This window comes from Callospermophilus lateralis, chromosome 15 (assembly GCF_048772815.1).
Source record: "Callospermophilus lateralis isolate mCalLat2 chromosome 15, mCalLat2.hap1, whole genome shotgun sequence".
Classification (NCBI taxonomy): domain Eukaryota; kingdom Metazoa; phylum Chordata; class Mammalia; order Rodentia; family Sciuridae; genus Callospermophilus; species Callospermophilus lateralis.
The window spans coordinates 24,642,757-24,649,481 of NC_135319.1; the positions used below are offsets into that span (position 1 = coordinate 24,642,757).

General features: G+C 46.7%; 1 pseudogene; it reads right to left on the reverse strand.

The window, feature by feature from the left end:
• Positions 1-316: 316 nt before the first annotated feature.
• Positions 317-4,572, reverse strand: LOC143381553 (RNA exonuclease 5 pseudogene; annotated as a pseudogene).
• Between the last annotated feature and the right edge of the window lie 2,153 nt (positions 4,573-6,725).

A 6,725-nucleotide genomic window follows, 5' to 3' on the forward strand; every position in this document is an offset into this window, starting at 1 on the left:
TCATATATAAAATTATATAAATTTTTTTTTTTTTCAATTGGCACATAGTAATTGTACAGACTCATGGGGCACAGTGTGGCGTCTTTTTTTGATTTAGTCTCCCACTTCCCCCCACCCACCCTGTCTTAAGATGAGGAAGGCTTGAATTTTAGGCATTTATCGAAAACCTGTGCATGCCATGTCAATGGATTAGACCCGTTAGCCGGCACACCAACTTCCCACACAAAGCCGTCCACTGAACCAAGAGGCCCAGCAGTCTCTTGGAGAAGCTGCAGCCTGACCCGTCTTCTCCACCATCGCCCAGGAAGGATGAGACTCACAAACCCATGCTTGGGCCGGTGCTTTCCTCTTCTTCATCTTTTATTCCCATGAGTCCCAGGCCAGAGAGAGATCCATGAGGGCTCGTGGTTCCTGGCAGGAGGATGACGCAAAGGGTGCCCGGGCTCAGGCTTCGGTAGAGCCTTCCAATCTTGCGGCTCCAACGCCAGGCTGCCCTCTTTGCGTTTTCCGCCTTCGAGTTCTGCAAGGTCTCCCGCTCCGAGGGAGGAGGTCTCGCTCTGAGACCTGCGGGCCTTCTTGATTCAGGTGGTGAGCCCCTAAGCCACGCGTGCAGGTGCCTGGGGGTTAGGGCCTGCCTGCCTTTCAGCTTCCAGTCCTTGCCTGTGAGGACATGGAGGGCCCTCTGGGCGTTGCCAGAAGTTTTGAACTTCAGGAAACAGTATTTTTCCTGTCTTCCGCTTTGAGCATCTGGAGGCACGATCACAGCTTCCAGGCCACCAAAGAGGTTCGGCAGTTCCTGAGTATGTCCTAAGAAATCTTTACTAACTCCGGACAGGTAAATAGTGGCTCGGTTCTCAGAATCTAGTTCCAGCTCCCTAACGAGTGTGTCGCAGTCGAGAGTGAGCTCTGTCACAGGTCTCTGTACCTTTATGTATACACCTTCCACCAGAACGCCATTCAAGCTCTCGATGGCCAGCTGGGCAGCTTCCAGGACTTCATACTCTACAGAGAGATGAGGCTGATGCGTTTCCAGGACAGCAGTCATTGCGCGAACTGGGCCGAAGCTCCTAAACAGCCTCTTCAGAGCACTCAGGTTGCAATCTTTGCTCAGTGGCCCAGCATAGATAGTTGACATCTCTGTCCACTTGATCCGCATCCTTTTGTCCACTTCCTCAGTGACGAGAGGTGAAAAAGGCTCCAAAGAGAACCGAATAATGCTGAAGGGGTACAGGCGCACTTGCCTTCTGGCCTGCTCAAAGACCTCTCTGTTGGAAAGGCACCTGACACTTTCACAATCTTCAGGGGAAGGGAGCTCAATATCATCTGTCTCTCGGGATACAAAAAGGAGCTTCTGATGCACCGAATCGAAACAACTTAAAGCACCTCTGTAGCTGTAACTTTGGAACTTTTCTCTGACATTTCTTGGGTCTTGGGCTCTCCACAGCGCCTCCAGATTGAGTTCTGCCGTCTTCTTTGGGCCATACTTGAGGAAGAATTGAGCCAATTCAAGGGTCGCGGTAGCGTCCTCTGTGGGATCGTGACCGTCCCTTTCCGAACGTTGAATGTCCTTTCCCAAAATAGCCTTGGCTAAGAACTTTAGCTTGAATCTTCTGCCCCGCTCCCTGGCATAAAGCAACGAGGTGTCGATAACATATGGGTGGATCATGTTCAGTGCTCGGAGATCCACGTCTAAGGAGTGCCCTACCAACACCGCATCAGGAGGAAGCAGTGCTTTTAACCGCCCCTGAACGTCTTTCAGTTTCGTCGTCACCGGCTTCAGCATCTCCTCCGTGATCCCTGAATAGCAGGTGGCGTAGTCTACAATCTCCTCATCCGGTTTCACCAACTCGTCCATAAGACACGAGCCTCCTTCGGCAACCAGTGAGATGCGTGTCAGTTCTCTCCCCTTGGACGTGATGCACATTTCTCCGTCCAGCCCAAAGAGAGGGCTGTTCTCTGTCACAGACGCGTTACATCTGGTAGTTACAAAGTTCTCACAGCCGGGAGAACCTGGCAACGGAAAGTCAAATGTTCTCATTTCCTCCTCTGTCAGAAGGCATCGCAGCAAGCCCACCTTCTGAGAGCCATACTTTCGAATGACCGGGTCATTCTGCAGGTCGACCTTGGGTTTCGTACTGGCAGACGGTAAAGATCCTCCCATGGTCTTAGGCAGATGTCCAGCCCTTTGATTTGGTAGCCCGACAACATCAGCGAGAAAAGCAGATGATGGAGGAGGCAAGCGGAACTTGTGTCTGAAGGCTTTCCGGAGAAATCCAAACTCCAAATAGAACCTGTAGAAGTGGAGTTGACTCATCCCTTGAAGGATGACCACCACTGTTCTGCTCAGTTGCTTTCCGTGCAGAAGCTGGCACCACCTGGGTCTCTCAATAACGGGTTCAGCCAGAACCGCGTACTTGAGCAACTCACATAGCTGTTCGTGGGTTATTTCACAGTTTTCAGCCATTACGATGCCACTCAACCGGGCTCTCTTGGGCTTGGGCTCGGGCTGCCTGTCCACAAGATCCGAACGGGGTATCCTTACCTCGGGCGTCCCCATCAGCCAGGCGGGGACCCGTCTCCTCTGGCTGTTCAGCCTCCCCGTCTTCTCCTTCTCTGGCTCCACGATCCTGTACGTGAGTCCTTGTTGTGGAACGCTGTCCTTGGAAAGTAGAAAGCTGTCCCTGCCTGGATGCCAATCCAGCAAGAGAAAACGTTCTTGAGAAGGAAAAAGGATGGTTTCTTGCTTGACCAGCAAGGGAGAAACAATGGTTCTCACATCAGCAGGAGGAGGGGGTTTTTATAGAGGTGATTCAGAGAAAGTGAGATTAGGGAGGAGAGATCAGGTAAGGAAAAGATTAGGGAAAAGGAGAGCCCAGAGGAGGAGATCAGGGAGGGGGAAAAGAACAGGGAGGAGAAGTTTAGGGAAAAGAAAATGAGAAGATCAGGGAGGAGAAGTGTAGGGGAAAGAAAATCAGGAGGAGAAGGTTAGGGCAAAGAAGATCAGGGAGGAGAAGGTTGGGGAAAAGAGAAACAGACATGTAAGTTTCAAAGCGACAAGATGTAGTCAAAGCATCCAGTGGACCCCTGTTGCAACTTCAGCCAAATCTTCCCTTTGTATTCCAGCGTATTGCCTTTGGGGGACCTTTACAGTGCATTACCTTCCAGTAGTTTCATGGTTTCTTTACCCAGATTCGTTAAGTTCCAGGGGACAGGACCGTGCCCTGGGTTTCATATTTTCTCAGAATTGTGCTGTATACGTAGCAAAGACTTGAAAAAGGAAAAGAAAAAAAAGCGTAAAGACAAAAATAACTAAAGGTCTTCAGTGTTTCTGTACCCCTACAATCAAGAGTTCCCCAACATTACTGTAAAACACAGGGAGCAGAAAACAAATTTGACCTAAGTTTGCTAATACGTGCTTGAGGCCTATGTAGGTAAAATGACTACTAAAATGAAAGAGAGGATGACAGCCCAGCGGCTCTGGAGGCTGAGACAGGAGGATCGTGAATTCAAAGCCTGCCTCAGCCACTTAGAGAGGCGCTAAGCAACCCTGTGAGACCCTGTTTCAAGATAAAATATATATATATAAAATACAAAATATGGCTGGGGATGTGACTTAGTGATTGAGTGCCCCTGTTTTCAATTCCCTGTACCAAAGGGGGGGAAAAAAAAAGGATTACCGTACAAGAACCCAGGTCTTTCCTCCTCCCAAAGTCCAGTTTAGTTTCTCTTTCATCAGAACACATTAAGGGGTACTTTGCCATTTGCCCCGTAGTGTGAATGGGTTCATTGAACTTATTGGGTTCTTTTCAGTGTGGCTTCTTAATACTTGTGTTCCAGGCGTAATGATCAGTTCAGGTTAATTGGCATATATGTCACTCACACCTGTATCACTCCTTTGTATTGGGAACGTTCCAAACCCTATCAGGTTTCCCCCTTCCGGTACTGAGGATTGCACCCAGGGCCTTGTACATACTCAGCAATTATTCTACCACTGAGATACACCCCCAATCAGCTGTTTTGAAATATTTAATATTGTTGTCAATCACAGCTATCCTACCATGCTGTGGAATACTAAAAGTCAGTCATTTCTCTTATCCAAGGGCATCCCCCATAACTATTAACCATCCTCTTGCCCTGTTCTCAGCCCTACGCCCTTTCCGCGCTCCGGTAACCACTATTTTCTCTATTCTATCCATTTTATTTTAGCTTAATTATTCAGTTTTTTTTTTTATATATATACGACAGCGGAATGCATTACGACTCGTATTATACGTATAGAGCACAATTATTCACATCTCTGGTTGTAGATAAAGTATATTCACACCAACTCATGTTTTCATACGTGTAGTTTGGATAATGATGTCCATCACATTCCACCACCATTTCTAACCCCCTGCCCCCTCCCTTCCCTTCCCACTCCTCTCCCCTATCTAGAGTTCATCTCTTCCTCCCATGCTCCCCAACCCAGACTCCTTATATCAGAGAAAACACTTGGCATTCGTTTGTTTGGGATGGGATGACTTCACTTAGCATCATCTCCTCCATCTCCGTCCATTTACCTGCAAATGCCATGACGGTATTCTCTTTTATTGCTGAGTAACATTCCCTTGTGTATATCAACAGACTGGTAGACCAATGGTACAGAATAGAGGACACGGAGACTAACCCACTAAATTACAATTATCTTCTATCAGACAAAGGTGCCCAAAACGTACTTTGGAGAAAAGATAGCCTCTTCAACAAACGGTGCTGGGAAAACTGGAAATCCATAGGCAACAAAATGAAATTAAAACCCCAGTCTCTCACCATGCACAGAACTCAATCCAGAGTGGAACTAGGACCTAGGAATTAAACCAGAGACCTTGGGTCTAACAGAAGAAAAAGTAGGCCCTAATCTTCATCATGTGAGATTAGGCCCCAACTTCCTTAATAAGACTGCTATAGTGCAAGAAATAAAATCAAGAATCAACAAATCAGATGGATTCCAACTAAAAAGCTTCTTTGCAGCAAAAGAAACAATAAGTGAGGTGAACAGAGAGCCTACAGAATAGGAGGAAATTTTTACCACACACAAATCAGATAGAGCACTCATCTATATCTATCTATCTATCTATCTATAAAAATCTCTATAAAGAACTCATAACTCTTAATAGCGAAAAAACAAATAACCCAATGAATAAATGGGCCAAAGAACTGAACAGACATTTCTCAGAAAATGATATACAGTCAATCAACAAATTTATGAAAAAATGTTCAACATCTCTGGCAATTAGAGAAATGCAAATAAAAAATCACTCTAAGATTTCATCTCTCTCCAGTAAAAATGGCAGCTCTTAAGGATACAAACAACAATAAGTTTTCGCAGGGAAGTCGGGGGCAAAGGCACCTTCACACATTGCTGGTGGCACTGAAAATTGGTGTAGCCAATATGGAAAGCGGTAGGGAGATTCCTTGGAAGCCTCATAACGGAACCACCATTGGATCCAGGTATCCCGCTCCTCGGGTTATACCCAAAGGATTTAGAAGTAGCATACTACAACGACGCAGCCACATCAATGTTTACAGCAGCACAATTCACAATAGCTAAATTGTGGAACCAACCTGGGTATACCTTTCATTAGATGAATGGATGAAGAAAATGTGGCATATATACACAATGGAATATCACTCAGCATTAAAGGAGAAAAAAAAATCATGGCGTTTGCAAGTAAATGGATGAAGTTGGAGAATAAAATGCTGAGTGAAGTAGGCCGGCCCTAAAAATCCAAATGCTGAATGTATTGTCTGATACAAGGATGGTGATTTATAATGGGGACGGGTTGTGGGGAGCATGGGAAAAATAGATGAGCTTTAGATAGGGAAAAGGGGAGAGAGGAGGAGGGAGGTTTTAGGCTCGAATTCTGGACCCCCAAAATACCACCAGAGACCAGGATCGATGTAAGCAGCAAAGAGGTGTCTGTTGCGAGCTGGCTGGGTCCTCTGGGCGCACACAGCAACTGGTGACGCTGAGAGGCCCCGAGCCCAGGGTTTGCAGCAGTTTTATACATTCTTTGGAGAAGGCAGGGACCCCCCCACAAACATCATAGCATAGCATCTCTTGGCAAATCATCACACACTGCGGGAAAATCAAATAACAACTCTAAAACGTGATTAGCACATTCACCGACGGGAACAAGTTGGGTAGTGATGATTGGTTACTACGAGAGGGGGATTCGTTTGAACTGATTGGTTTACACCAAGAAGGGTGTTCTTGATGAACTACATGGTTTCCCAACACCATAAACTACTGGGAGGGTCATGTGGCATCCCAGGTATTTCCCTGTCTCATGCTGCTGATTGGTGGCTGCTAGCGGCTTGCTATGGGTCCCCACCTAGCCTGACTGAGTCAGGGACACCTGGTCCAGCAGATCTCTCCTGTTATTTGTAGACAAACCACTTAGCGGGGTGGGAATGTGCCCCAGGAGTGCTCTGTGGGTCTTTCCAAGGACAAAGGTCATGTCCCCTCCTTGGACAGGCTTTGCTCTGAGGTAGAAGCTGGTTTTTCAGAGGGGCACGGAGGTAGGAAAGATGGTGGAATGAGACAGACATCCTTACCCTAAGTACATGTATGAAAACACAAATGGTGCGACTCTACTTTGCATTCAACCAGAGACATGAAAAATTGTGCTCTATTTGTGTAATACGAAAAGAATTGCATTCTGCTGTCATATGTAACAAATCAGAAT